Source organism: Arachis ipaensis, chromosome B6 (genome assembly GCF_059453495.1).
Source record: "Arachis ipaensis isolate K30076 ecotype BB chromosome B6, ASM5945349v1, whole genome shotgun sequence".
Lineage (NCBI taxonomy): Eukaryota > Viridiplantae > Streptophyta > Magnoliopsida > Fabales > Fabaceae > Arachis > Arachis ipaensis.
In genome coordinates this window covers 50065483-50080240 of record NC_142441.1, presented here as the reverse complement: position 1 = coordinate 50080240, position 14758 = coordinate 50065483, and the positions used below count along the sequence as shown (strand labels likewise).

The 14758-nt window shown below is 40.5% G+C and overlaps 1 non-coding gene and 1 pseudogene across 1 annotated transcript; one reads left to right on the top strand and one right to left on the bottom strand.

The window, feature by feature from the left end:
- The window catches only part of LOC148555510 (uncharacterized), a 93039-nt pseudogene extending 85223 nt beyond the window's left edge, over positions 1-7816 (top strand).
- A 6838-nt stretch (positions 7817-14654) lies between these two features.
- Positions 14655-14758, bottom strand: LOC148555509 (small nucleolar RNA R71). The gene has a single exon (XR_015886384.1). It is a non-coding gene; the product is annotated as a small nucleolar RNA R71 (small nucleolar RNA).

Below are 14758 nucleotides of genomic sequence, written 5' to 3'. Positions count from 1 at the left end.
TGCACCATTATTACGCCGAAATCCTAATCACGCGGCCGCGTGGGGCGCACAGTTGCGTGGGAGGCCATTATTCTCGTATGAGGCGGTCGCATCAGCGACGCAATCGCGTGGGACGATTTGCACCATTGGCACGCCTCCAGCCACGCTCTCGCGTGACTCTCTGTTCATTTTTTATTTTTCACCCTTCTCCATGCGACGCGGACGCGTCGCTGATGCGATCGCGTCACGAGGCGTTTTTTTTTTATTAAATAAAAGTATGTAAATGTAGATGCACGAAATATACTAATAAGGAGAAGAGTTATTGAGTCAGAAAACTAAAAATAGAGAAAAGAACGATCATACCATGGTGGGTTGTCTCCCACCTAGCACTTTGCTTTAACGTCCGTAAGTTGGACGCTCCACTAGCTTAGTCTTCGGCTATGTGGGGATCTTCCAAGAGGAAGATCTCGAGTTCCTTGTCTTTCTTCTGCTTTTCGCCATGGTACAGCTTTAAATGATGTCCATTAACTTTGATAAGCTCAAAGCTCGAAGGATGGCTAAGGTGATAAACTCCGTACGGTTCGGCCTTCTCTACTCTGTATGGACCTTCCCATCTTGATCTCAACTTGCCTGGCATGAGCCTCAGTCGAGATTTGTAAAGGAGGACTGAGTCCCCAGGTTGGAACTCTTTCCTCTTGATATGCTGATCATGTACAGCCATCATCTTCTCCTTGTATATTCTTGAGTTCTCATAAGCTTCTAGGCGAAGGCTCTCCAGTTCTTGCAGTTGCAACTTCCTTTCAACTCCGGCTTTCTCCATTCCCATGTTGCACTCCTTGACTGCCCAAAAGGCTTTGTGCTCTATTTCAACAGGGAGATGACAAGATTTTCCATAAACTAAGCGAAAAGGACTCATCCCAATGGGTGTTTTGTATGCTGTTCTGTATGCCCAGAGTGCATCTTGTAGCCTGGTGCTCCAGTCTTTTCTGTGAGGTTTGACTATCTTCTGTAAGATACGCTTTATTTCTCTGTTTGACACCTCGGCTTGCCCATTGGTCTAAGGATGGTATGCTATTGCAACCTTATGAATTATCCCCTGCCTCTTCATTAATCCTGTTAGTCTCCTGTTACAAAAATGGGTGCCTTGATCGCTCACGATTGCTCGTGGTGATCGAAAGCGAAAAATAATATGGTTTCTCACAAAGGAAACAATAGTGTTAGCATCATCATTGCGGGTAAGAATTGCTTCCAGCCATTTAGAAACATAATCCACAGCTAACAATATATAAAAATAACCATTAGAATTTGGAAATGGACCCATGAAGTCAATGCCCCAAACATAAAAAATTTCACAGAAAAGCATATATTGTTGAGGCATCTCATCCCTTCTAGATATATTACCAAAATTTTGGCATGGAAGACAGGATTTACAAAACTCAACAGCATCTCTAAAAAGAGTAGGCCACCAGAATCCACAATCTAAGATCTTTCTAGTTGTTCGTTGAGGGCCAAAATGCCCTCCACTCTCAGATGAGTGACAGGCCTCTAAAATGGACTGGAATTCTGATTGAGACACACACCGTCTAATTACTTGGTCAGTGCCACATCTCCATAAATATGGGTCATCCCATATATAATATTTAGACTCACTTTTCAGCTTGTCCCTTTGATGCTTAGAAAAGTTTGGAGGAAAGGTGCGGCTAACTAGATAATTAGCTACAGGCGCATACCAAGGGACTATCTCAGATACTGCTTGTAGGTTATCAAATGGGAAATTATCAGCTATAGGAGTAGGGTCATCTGTAATGTGCTCAAGGCGACTAAGGTGGTCCGCCACTAAATTTTGGTTACCACTCCTATCTTTAATTTCTAAATCAAATTCTTGTAATAGCAGTATCCAATGTATAAGACTTAGTTTGGAATCCTTTTTAGCTCACAGATACTTTAGAGCTGTGTGGTCTGAGTACACTACTACCTTCGTACCAAGTAGATAGGCTCAGAATTTATCCAGAGCGAAAACAATAGCAAGAAGCTCTTTCTCAGTAGTAGTATAATTAGACTGAGTAGCATCTAAAGTCTTAGACGCATAAGCAATAACAAAAGGATCCTTACCTTCATGCTGAGCCAGTGCTGCTCCTACTGCAAGGTTGGAAGCATCACACATAATTTCAAATGGTTGGCTCCAGTCTGGTCCTCTTACAATTGGAGCTTGAGTTAGTGCAATTTTCAGCTTATCAAACGCTTGTTTGCAATCCTCACTGAACTCGAACTCAATATCCTTCTGCAGTAATCTGGATAAGGGAAGTGCTACCTTACTAAAGTCCTTAATAAATCTCCTGTAAAAACCTGCATGGCCAAGGAACGAACGGACTTCCCTCACAGAGGAGGGGTAAGGTAAACTAGAAATAACATTCACCTTTGCTGGGTCTACAGAAATGCCATTATTAGATACCACATGTCCTAATACAATCCCTTGTTTTACCATAAAATGACATTTTTCAAAATTCAATACAAGGTTTGTATGAACACATCTATCTAATACTCTAGATAATCCATCTAAGCAAAGGCTAAAAGAATCACCATAAACGCTAAAATCATCCATAAAAACCTCCATACAGTCCTCAATAAGATCAGAGAAAAGACTTATCATACACCTTTGGAAAGTAGCTGGTGCATTGCACAAGCCAAAGGGCATTCTCTTGTAAGCATAAGTCCCAAAAGGACATGTAAAAGTGGTCTTTTCCTGATCCTCAGGAGCTATATGAATCTGGAAATAACCTGTGTAACCATCTAAAAAACAATAATGTGATTTACCTGACAGGCGATCCAGCATTTGATCGATGAATGGAAGTGGGTAGTGATCCTTACGGGTGGCTTGGTTGAGACGCCTGTAATCAATGCAGACTCTCCAAGCGTTCTGAACTCTAGTTGCTATGAGCTCTCCATGCTCATTCTTCACTGTAGTGACTCCAGACTTCTTGGGCACCACTTGTACTGGGCTAACCCATTCACTATCTGAAATGGGATAGATGATACCTGCTTACAATAGTGTGGTCACTTCCTTTTTGACAACTTCCAAGATAGTAGGATTCAATCTTCTTTGGGGTTGACGGACAGGTTTTGCTCCGTCTTCTAAAAATATTCTGTGCTCACATACTTGAGGGTTGATGCCTACTATGTCTACCAAACTCCACCCAATTGCCTTCTTATGCCTCCTCAGTACATCAAGTAACTGCTCTTCTTGTTGAGACGTGAGTTCCCTTGCAATGATGACTGGAAACTTCTGCTCAACTTCAAGATAAGCATATTTGAGATGTGGAGGAAGGGGTTTCAACACTAACTTCTGATCATGGGCAGGCTATGGATTGTCTGGGGCTTGTGAAAGTGCGGAACTGCCCTCATTGTCAGTCAAGAGGGTCCCCACACTTGGACCTTGTCCAGTGTGCCTCTCTTCTAATTCTTCCTTGTGAACTTCAGCTACAGTTTCATCTATGACATCACATTGAAAGATTGAATGATTTTCTGGAGGGTTGTTTATGACTCCATTCAGATTGAAGATTACTATTCGGACATCTATTTTAAAAGAGTATGTTCCTGAAAAAGCATCCAATTTGAATTTTGATGTCTCCAGGAATGGTCTTCCAAGTAGGATTGATGATGGCTTATCTGAGTCATTATGGGGCATCTCCAAGATATAAAAATCAGTGGGAAATGTAAGCCCTTTAATGTTTACTAAAACATCTTCAGCAACTCCAGCCACTGTAATAATGCTTTTATCTACTAACACAAAACGAGCTGCCGACCTTTTTAAGGGAGGGAGCCTCAAAATATCATATATAGACAAAGGCATTATACTAACACATGCTCCTTAATCACACATGCAATCATAAATTACTACTCCACCAATAGTACAACTAACTATACAAGGACCTGGGTCACTATACTTTTCAGGTAATCTTCCCATTAAATCAGATATGGAACTACCTAAAGGAATAGTTTCTAATTCATTAATATTGTCTTTATGTATACATAAATCTTTTAGAAACTTTGCATATTTAGGTACCTGTTGAATAACATCAAAAAGAGGAATAGTTACCTCAACCTTTTTGAATATTTCTACCATTTTGGGATCGGGTTCCAGCTGCTTCCTGGGCTTCCTTGCAAGTTGTGAAAATGGAATGGGAGTGGTGTTTTCTGCAGTGTCTGTGCCTTTTGGTGCTTCCTCCTGTGGTTGGGCTTCTTCTTTTTCAGTTATGTCCTGTATGTCCTCATCCTCTTCAACATCTTCTATTTCTACTGCCTCTTCAGCTGAGGCGTGTTCTGGTGGGCTTGGCTCCTCCTGATTCCTCTCTTGCAGTGTGGTTCCGGACCTTAGGGTGATGGCATTAATGCCTCCCTTTGGATTGGGTAATGGTTGAGAGGGAATTCCAGTAGAACTTGAAAGTTGGCTATTGGAATTTTGCATTGATCCAATCTGTGAGACAAGAGCTTGCAAAGTAGAGGTCAGACCATTCAGACTGGCATTAATGTTGTTCATAATGTTATTTTCCATGGTTTGTTGTCTTCGCTCAAAGGATTGTAGTAACTCTTCATTAGGAGATGAAGAAAGGTGAGTAAATTGAGAGGTCTGTTGTTGGGTATTTTGCGGTCCTTGGGATTGCCTCAGGTGAGGTGCTCTGTAAGGTTGGTTCTGCTGCTTGTTGTTGTTATTATTCCACCTCTGATTTCCTTGATTATCTCTGCCTCCTCTGTTATTATTGTCCCTCCAATTCTGGTTAGAAGTGTCCTGCCATCCATGGTTATGATTTCCACCTTGATTGTACCCTTGGTTGGGGCGGTCATAGAAGTTTTAAGTGGATGCCACCATGTTGTCTTCCTGCTGGAGTTGCGGGCATTCATCAGTATAATGGCTATAATCAGCACAAATTCCGCAGACTCTCTGTGGGACTAGCTGTTGGATTTGCTGTGCTAGAGAAGGTTGAGCTTGCTGAACTTGTTATTGATTCAATTGCATTTGCTTCAGCAAGTTGGTTTTTTCACAGATACTCTGAGCTAGAGCAGCAGTCTCTCTGCTAGAGGATACTTCTGCAACGGCTTTTGAACGACCTTGTTTCTGCCTGTGGTTCCTAGTAGATTTAGCTAAGTCGCTGATCAATTGCCATGCCTCATCAGTGGTCTTGTACTTCTTCATAGACCCATTGCTAGCACTTTCCAATGTGGTCTTATCTTGGGGCCTCATACCCTGTGTGATATAGCTGAGTAATACTATCATGTCAATCCTGTGGTGGGGGCATGCTTCCAGAAGATTATTGAAGCGCACCCAGTATTCAAAGAGAGTCTCGTTGTCATCTTGAACAATCGTGGAAATGTCTTTCCTCAGTTTATCAGTAACTTTAGATGGGAAGAATTTTTCTAAAAATTCTTTTCTGAGTGTATCCCAGTTGGATACATTTGCTAGGGGTTGAGTGTAGCACCACTCTCTTGCTTTTCCCTCAAGAGAAAACGGAAAAGCTTTCAGCAAAATTGAAGTTTCATCTGCACCATCACGCCTGACAGTAGAATAGGCTGCTTGGAAATCTCTCAGGTGCTTAATAGGCTCTTGAGCAGGTAAGCCATAAAACTTGGGCATCAAATTGAGCAGTGCGGTCTTTATTTCAAAATCTGTAGCCACTGCTGGGTGATGCGCTTGAAATGGTTGCATTGTAAAATCAGGGGCTCCTTCCTCCTGGATAGTAACTCTTCTGGCTGCCGCCATGTTACCTGTACATAAATCAACCGAATCAGTAGAACGGAGACTGGTTTCTTCCTCAAATGGCGTTTCAAATCTGCCCTCAGAGAGGACTAACCGACGCCGAGCTCGCCTTATTCGTGAAATAGTCCTTTCAATTTCAGGATCGAATATTGGCAAGCTTTGATCAGGAAGTGAACACGTCATTTGACGAAAGAAACATGCAACTCATAGTAGCAAAATAAAATAAAATGCAAATAAATAAATTCTAATTAATAACTTTAGCACTCTATTGCAACTCCCTGGCAACGGCGCCAAAAATTGATGCGGGCAGAAATTGGCGAATTAAAAATTGTTAATTTATATGCGTTGCAAGTATAGTTCTTAACTCGCCAGAAATCTGCCTATCAATTTAAAAAGGTGTCACAGAAAAATTGAAATTAAAATACTGGGAGTATGAGTCCCAGGTCGTCTCCCAACGAGTTGCAGAAAAGTGTGCTATTTTATTAATCAGATGTTTTCAAAAAGGTTTGAGTTGAGTAAACAAGAAATTGAATTGATGAATTTGAATAATATAAATAAAAGCCTTGACTGGGAGTTGATTACATGGAAGCCCTATTCTTGATGGAATACTCTCAAGATTAATTGACAATTGAGAGTTATTTCGTTTAGTTATCCCTTACTAAGTAGGAGAAGATCAAACAAGTTGGAATGCTGTTCTATCCACAAGTCCCAATCCACTCTTGGGAGGATTGGTGTCAGGAACTAGAGAGCAAACCAATAATAACCCAATTACAATCTTTTTCTTGCACGTTCTCTGGCTCTAGTCTGCTGTTTTGGGCCGAAAATTGGGTCAAAATAGGGTCCAAAATTGCCCCCAGCGATTCTGCAAATTATGCAGATCGCGCACGCCATGCGATTGCGTCGCTCATGCGGACGCGTCATTCGCGTTTCGCTTCACCACGCGGGCGGGTCGTCCACGCCTCTGCGTCGCTTATGCTTTTCCATTCCGTGCGGTCACGTGAGCCATGCGGCCGCGTCACTGCAATTTCTCCTCTTCCGCGCGGTCGCGTGAGCCATGCGGCCACGTCACTTCTTGTTTGTTATCTCCACAATTTCTTGCGTTCCTTCCATTTTTGCTAGCTTCCTTTCCAATCTCTAACTCATTTATGCCCTATAAAGCCTGAAACGCTTAACACACAGATTACGACATTGAATGAAATAAAGGAGAATTAAAATGCATAATTAAAAGTCCCTAGGAAGCAGTTTTCAATCGTGTAGTAATTTTAGGAAGGAAATATAAATGCATGCTAAATTAATGAATAAGTGGGTAAGGATCATGATAAAACCACACAATTAAACACAATATAAACCATAAAATAGTGGTTTATCAACGACTTCTCAGTATTCAGAGATTCCTTTCCTAGTTACCTAGATCACCTGGCCCTGGTATTAAAAAGATGTCAAGAAACTAATTTGGTCTTGAACTGGGGGAAATGTCACTTTATGGTGACAAGAGGAATAGTTCTTGGTCATAAGGTTTCTAACCAAGGCATTGAGGTGGACAGAGCCAAGGTGGAACTCATTGAAAAATTACCTCCACCAAGTGATGTTAAGGCAATTAGGAGTTTTCTAGGGCATACTGGTTTTTATAGAAGGTTTATTAAAGATTTTTCAAAGATAGCCAATCCCTTAAGCAATCTCCTTGTATCTGATACACCATTTATCTTTGATGAAAAGTGCTTGCTAGCATTCGAGAACTTGAAAAAGAGGTTATCCTCTGCTCCTATCATTTCCCCACCTGACTGGAACCTACCATTTGAACTGATGTGCGATGCATCTGATTTCGCAATTGAGGCAGTGTTGGGACAGAGGAAAGATAACTTGGTCCATGTGATATACTATGCCAGCAAAGTCCTCAATGATACTCAAAGAAACTATACCACTACTGAAAAAGAGTTGCTGGCAATAGTTTTTGCATTTGACAAGTTTAGATCATACCTCATTGGTGCCAAAGTGATTGTCTTCACAGATCACACAGCACTTAAATATTTGTTTCCCAAACAAGAATCAAAACCAAGACTAATAAGATGGATCTTATTGTTGTAGAAATTCAATATTGAAATCAGAGACAAAAAAGGAGTGGAGAACAAGGTAGCAGATCACCTATCCAGAATCCCTCATGATAAAGGAGGAACACATGATACAAATGTAAATGAGTTCTTCCCAGATGAGCAGTTGATGATGATTCACAAAGCACCCTGGTTTGCAGATATTGCCAATTTTAAAGCAACTAGGGCTTTACCTCCAGAACTCAACAAACACCAGAAAAGAAAGCTCATTAATGATGCAAAGTATTTTGTCTGGAATGAGCCATATCTCTTCAAGAAGTGTCCAGATGGAATCCTGAGAAGATGTGTTTCGGAAGAAGAGGGACGAGAGGTCTGTGGAATTGCCACGGCTCATGCTATGGAGGCCATTTTGGAGGGGACAGAACTGTAGCCAAGGTATTACAAAACGGATTCTTTTGGCCCACCCTTTTCAAGGATGCCAAAGAACTGGTAAAGAATTGCAATGAATGTCAAAGAGCTGGAAACTTACCCAAAAGAAATGAGATGCCACAGAACTTCATCTTAGAACTGGAACTGTTTGATGTGTGGGGAATCGATTTCATGGGACCATTCCCAACCTCATATTCAAACAAGTACATCATGGTAGTAGTGGATTATGTTTCCAAGTGGGTAGAGGCTATTGCAACCCCAACGAATGATAACAAGGTGGTCATGAACTTCCTCAGAAAGAACATCTTTAGCCGGTTCAGAGTCCCACGAGCACTCATTAGTGATGGAGGGAGCCATTTTTGTAACAGACCACTAGAAGCTCTCCTCCTACGATACAGGGTGAAACATAAGATTGCCACACCTTACCACCCCCAAACAAGTGGGCAAACTGAGATATCTAACAGAGAGCTAAAAAGGATTTTGGAAAAGACTGTAGGAGCATCAAGAAAGGATTGGTCGAAGAAACTGGATGATGCTCTTTGGGCATACCGGACGGCATTCAAGACACCAATCGGGATGTCCCCATACCAACTGGTGTATGGAAAGGCTTGTCATCTACCATTGGAGCTGGAACACAAAACCCTCTGGGCTCTCAAGCTGCTAAATTTTGATAGCATTGTTGCTGGTGAAAAAAGGATCTTGCAGCTGCAAGAAATGGAGGAGTTCAGATCTCAAGCCTATGAAAATGCCAAGATTTATAAAGAAAAGGCAAAGAGAAGGCACGACCTCCATTTGACACCTAGGAGCTTCGAAGAAGGACAGCAAGTGCTCCTCTACAATTCCAAATTAAGACTTTTCCCTGGGAAACTCAAATCAAGGTGGTCAGGACCCTTTCTTGTCACAAAGGTCTCGCCGTATGGACACATAGAAATTATGGAGGAAAGTTCAAAGAGGACGTTCACTGTGAACGGACAAAGGCTCAAACACTACATGGGCAACATGGGGGAAAACCCCAAAGTGAAGTATCACCTCAAGTAATGGAGGAATCGTCAAGCTAGCAATGCTAAAAGAGCGCTTCGTTGGGAGGCAACCCAACCTAAGGTAGTTTTTTTTTCATTTTCATTTTAATAAAAATCACAAGTAGTTTCCCCCGTATTGCGAGGAGCTAAGTTTGGTGTTACACACCAAAACAATACAAGAGTAAGTGTGTAATTCTAAGTTTGGTGTTCCACCAAAGATTTCAGTTAGAATCACACTACACTCCTTCAAGGGCAAATTGCTAGATCCAACCAATCAGGGGAACCACTTAACAGTAGTTAGTTCATAGTTGTCTTGCTGATAACAACCCATGAGATTTTCTGCATGTATTCAACCTGCTGTATTAGGCAAGGAACTAAGTTTGGTGTTCACACACCAAATTAAGTTCCGAAATTCACAAGCACACATGCATACTAACTATCTCTCAAGTGCTTTGGGGACAAGCAACTTCTAATAACTTTACAGGGATTCAATCAATCTTTTGGAAAAAAGTGCACCATCATCCAAGGAAGCGAGGAAGGATGCAGAAGCTATGGAGGATGACAACAAATGGGTAGCTGGAAGGCATCACCAAAAGGTTGTATTGTTACTTGATTCCATATGCTTGGAAATACTCAATTTGGAAGTCTGAATGTGCCCTTGATTAATAGTCACTCTTTAAGCTTAATTCACTAGAATTTGATGTTTGTTTTTGCTTAGGTCTATGATTGCTAGTCAAATTGCCTATTTTCAATTCCATCTTGCTTATTGTATGCTTGTCTTTTTTTTAAGCTAAATAAAAAGAGATGTTATAAAAGACTACAATGGAGTTCAATTTGTGGAGTAAGTTCTTAGATTTGTGGTGTAGTAATCACTTAGCTAAGTTGGTTCACCAACAAGGTGGGAAGGCAACTATCTGTCCTAAATCATATGCTTGAAACACACCCCATGAGACTAGCTAAATAATAAGATCCTAATAAGAAAAAGAAAAAGAACAATAAGAGTTGAAAAAGGAAAAAAAGTTAATAAAGAATAAGGCTAGGCACCAAGGGCTTGAATCTTGAGGGATGTGTCTGTGGTGCTCTTGTACCAAGGATCTGCTTGGATGAATAAGTTCTTAGGAGTGCTTCATCACTTGGTAACTTGGGTTAACTAACCCGAGATTATCAACTGAAAATCCACTATCAAGAGCAACCTTGCTACAGAACATTTAGTAACCCAAAGAGGTGTTAGACACCAAGACCTCAAGGGAAGAAAATAACAAATCATGTGCCTATGGTGTGCATGTATGGGGGAGAGAGACTTGAGGGAGTAAGTCCTTAGGCGTGTTTCAACACCTAGCACCTTGAACCAACTGGTTTGGGAGTGTTGGCTGAAAACTTATCTTAAAGAGTCTCCCCCTCACAGAACACTTAGCCTAAGGAAGAAATGAACCTTGGAAAGACAAAGGGATCAATAAATAAAAGTCTCAAAGGGTGCAATCAAGTGAGTATTCCAAGGCATGATAAAGGCCTGAAAGCCAGTAAAGGAATGAACCTAAGTTGCTATGCACGAAACCCCATAAAACCAAGAACATGACTTCCACAATAATAATTCATTCATTTTGTCATTTCATTCATCATTCTCTTGTTCCAGTACTTGCTTAGGGACAAGCAAGCTTTAAGTTTGGTGTTGTGATGCCAGGGCATTTTGGCCAGTTTCACTGACCTTTTCTTTATGGTTTTAAGGTAGTTTCATGCATTTTCTTAGGAAATAAGCAAGTTTTGGGTAAATAATCACTTACGTCTTGATTCAAGTAAACATTGTGAATTTTACAAAATTTCATGAGAATTATGCATGAATTGAATGACAAATTAGATGATGCATGTCTCATAACTTGGACTAGAACTTCGATGCACTTTATTGCTTGATTTCAGGACAAAGGAAGCAAGGAAGAACCACGTTAGCAGCCACGTTAGTCTAACTAACGTGACCTCTAATGTGGAAGGAGAGCTAGCTTGCAACGTTAATGAGAAAAGTAATCACCAATAACGTCCTTGAAGCAATCATAGCCCACGTTAATTGCCATGTTAACTACATTAACGTGGTAGTTAACGTGGAAGAAGAAAATGAAGCCAACGTTAGTGACACTCACATTTGTCACTAATGTTGGACCAAGCTCATATTGGCCACGTTAAGAGCCACGTTAACTCAGTTAAGTGGACTCTAACGTGGGGAAACAAAAGAATGACCAACGTTAGTGACACTCACCTTTGTCACTAACGTTGAGCTAAGCCACTTTGAGCCACATTAGTTGCCACATTAACTGATGCCAAGGCATCTTAGGCTAGTTTCACTAGCATTTTTTTTGTTAGTTTTAGTTGTTTTATGCATTTTCTTGAGCTTAAAGTAACCAAGAATGGTTAAATGAATAACAAAGCAATGAACCATCCAAACAGTATGATTTTGATGCAAATTCCATGAGTTTTTAGTTATATTACTTGAATGCTATGAATGGAAGATTTCTCATGAAATTTTGCAAGACTTTGATGCAATTGTTTGGATGATTTCAGGGAAGAAGAGGCTAGGCAAGGAAGAAACAAAATCAATAAAGGAAGCTTGCATATCACATGTGGAGTTTAAGTTCCAGTTTAAGCTTTATCACATGTGGAGTTTAAGTTCCAGTTTAAGCTTAAACTGGAACTTAAACTACCAAGCCATATAATGCTGGAAATAGCGTTTAAGTTCCAGTTTAAGCCTAAACTGGAGCTTAAACGCCAGAATCATGAAGGCTAAGAAATGCTGGAACTGGCGTTTAACCTCCAGTTTAACCTTAAACTGGAAGTTAAACGCCAGAATGAGAATTTCACCAAGGGAGCATTTCCACGTTTAAGCTCCAGTTTAACCTTAAACTGGAGCTTAAATGTGTTCGACACAATTTCTCACCAGGAAGCATTTCCACGTTTAACCTCCAGTTTAACCTTAAACTGGAGGTTAAACGCCAGAAGTAAGAAAGGCACCAGGAGCATTTCCACGTTTAAGCTCCAGTTTAACCTTAAACTGGAGCTTAAACGTGTTCGACTATTTCTCTCCTCCAGGGTTGCTTTCTCATTTCCACGTTTAAGCTTCAGTTTAACCTTAAACTGAAGCTTAAACGTGTTCGACCCAATTGCTCCTCCAGGGTTGCTTTCTTCATTTCCACGTTTAAGCTTCAGTTTAACCTTAAACTGAAGCTTAAACGTGTTCGACATTTCACACTCCTGGGTTGCTTTCTTCCATTTCCACGTTTAAGTTTCAGTTTAACCTTAAACTGAAACTTAAACTTCAACTTAAACGCCACTTTTTGAAAGGGGTTTCTGGGCCAAATATATTGAAGTTTAAGTTAGCATTTGAGCACAAACATTAACTTAAACGTATTATGGTATGAAACCCAATTGAATATCATGTTTATGGGATTGGGCCTGAAGAATTGATGAGTCTGGAGCTTCAATTTGTTGAGTCTTGTGTCATTACTTGTTTATCACTAAGTTTGCTCAATGAATGTTACAAAATTGGATCACAGCCTCATCAGGATTATGGACCATAAACCTAAAGCAAAAGGAAATCAGGGAAAGGCCTCAAAGCCCAAGAAACACAACAGAAGCTCAATTTAGAAAGTGTATAAATAGGATAGAATTTAAGTTAGAAAAGGAACTTTTTTTTACACGGAGAACTTCGGATTTTTCTTTTAGTTTTGTAATTGAATTCAGAGCTATGACTCACTAAACCCCTTTCATTGGGTTAGGGAGCTTTATTGTAATTCAATGAATCAATAATAGTTTTATCTTCTTCTTCAATCTTTTCTCTTGAAATTTTGTTAGAAAGCTTCTCGATCTAATTCCATTGGGTAGTTGTCTTGGAAAAGAAACTACCCATAATTGGAATCTTTCGAAACCTTGGGAAAGGAATGGAGGATTCATGCTAGAGAAGCTTTCTCACAGTGAATTGGATTGGGGTTTGGATGGATATTGTGACATGTAATCCTACCAAATTGTGGTTCATGAAACTGTGTGGTATAATCAATGATCGAGCATCATCTCTTCTTATGAACATTTAAACCAAGGGATTGGGAATTTGTTTGTTTTTAGAGAGAATTGGTGAGCCAAGGGATTGGGATCCAATCATATAAGATTGCCAAGCAAAATTCAATGAATGCATTGGTTGAGGAAGGGATAAAAGTTGTTTTGATTCGGAGATCTCAATATCTCCTAACACCCAATGAACTCCCCATTTCTGATTTACCACTTTCTCTTTACATTCTGCAATTAAATTCATGCAATCACCCCCATCCCTTTTAATTTCAGCAATTTAGCTTCTCGCTCTTTAATTCATGCAATTTTACATTCCGCAATTCTCATCTAAATCGTGATTCCGCTCAACTAGAACATACTTCTAATCCGAATTGCTCACTCAACCAATCCTTGTGGGATTCGACCTCACTCTATTGTGAGTTTTTACTTGACGATAACCGGTGCACTTGCCGGAAGGAATTTTGCCGATCGTGCATTTTCCTAAATCGTAGCATAACAAGTTTATGCGCATCAAGTTTATGGCGCCATTGCCGGGGATTGGTTTTCGATTGACAATTCTCAAATTGGAAGTTAACTAGATTGAGCATTTTTCTTGCTTTGTTAATTCGGTTCAAGTTACTTGTTGAATTTTAATTTCTGCACTCTGTTACTTGTTTTCTTTCTTTATGCCTTTAAATTCAAGCAACTAACTCACTGACTCACTAACTATTTGAATTAATTCCTCAACTGCTCTAACCATACTCTTCCATTAACCAAGAGTATTTCACTTGTTTGGTGCCTGTGCTGTGTTCTTGTATAACAGGTAGGAGAGGAGAGACATCAACTCCTCCATATACTGAACCAGAGAGGACCCTTCATAGACTTAGAAGGGAAGCAAGAGGGAAGAGAGTACTGAGAGAAGAGGAATCTGAAGGAGAATCTGAGGACAATTTTGAGGAAGCTTTAGATCTCAACATGGATAGAGAAGTTCACAACCATGAGAGGGCTGATGGAAACAATGCCATTCCTGAGAGGAGGGTTCTTGGTTCATACATAAACCCAACCTCTGGGAATTGTGGTAGCAGCATTCAGAAACCACCCATTCAGGCCAACAATTTTGAACTTAAACCACAACTAATATCACTTGTGGAGGATCATTGTTCATTTGGTGGGAGTGCTAATGAAGATCCAAACCAACATCTCACAAAATTCTTGAGAATTTGCGACACTGTGAAGTCCAATGGAGTCCAGGAAGATACCTATAAATTGCTCTTGTTCCCATTTTCACTTAGGGACAAGGCAGCTAAGTGGCTGGAATCATTCCCAAGGGGGAGCCTAACAACCTGGGATGAGGTGGAAAGTAAGTTTCTGGCACGTTTCTACCCCCCACAAAAGGTCAATAGGCTTCGATCTGAGGTTCAGACTTTTAGACAACAAGATGGTGAAACTCTCTACGAGGCATGGGAGAGATTCAAGGATTTGACAAGGAAATGCCCACCAGACAT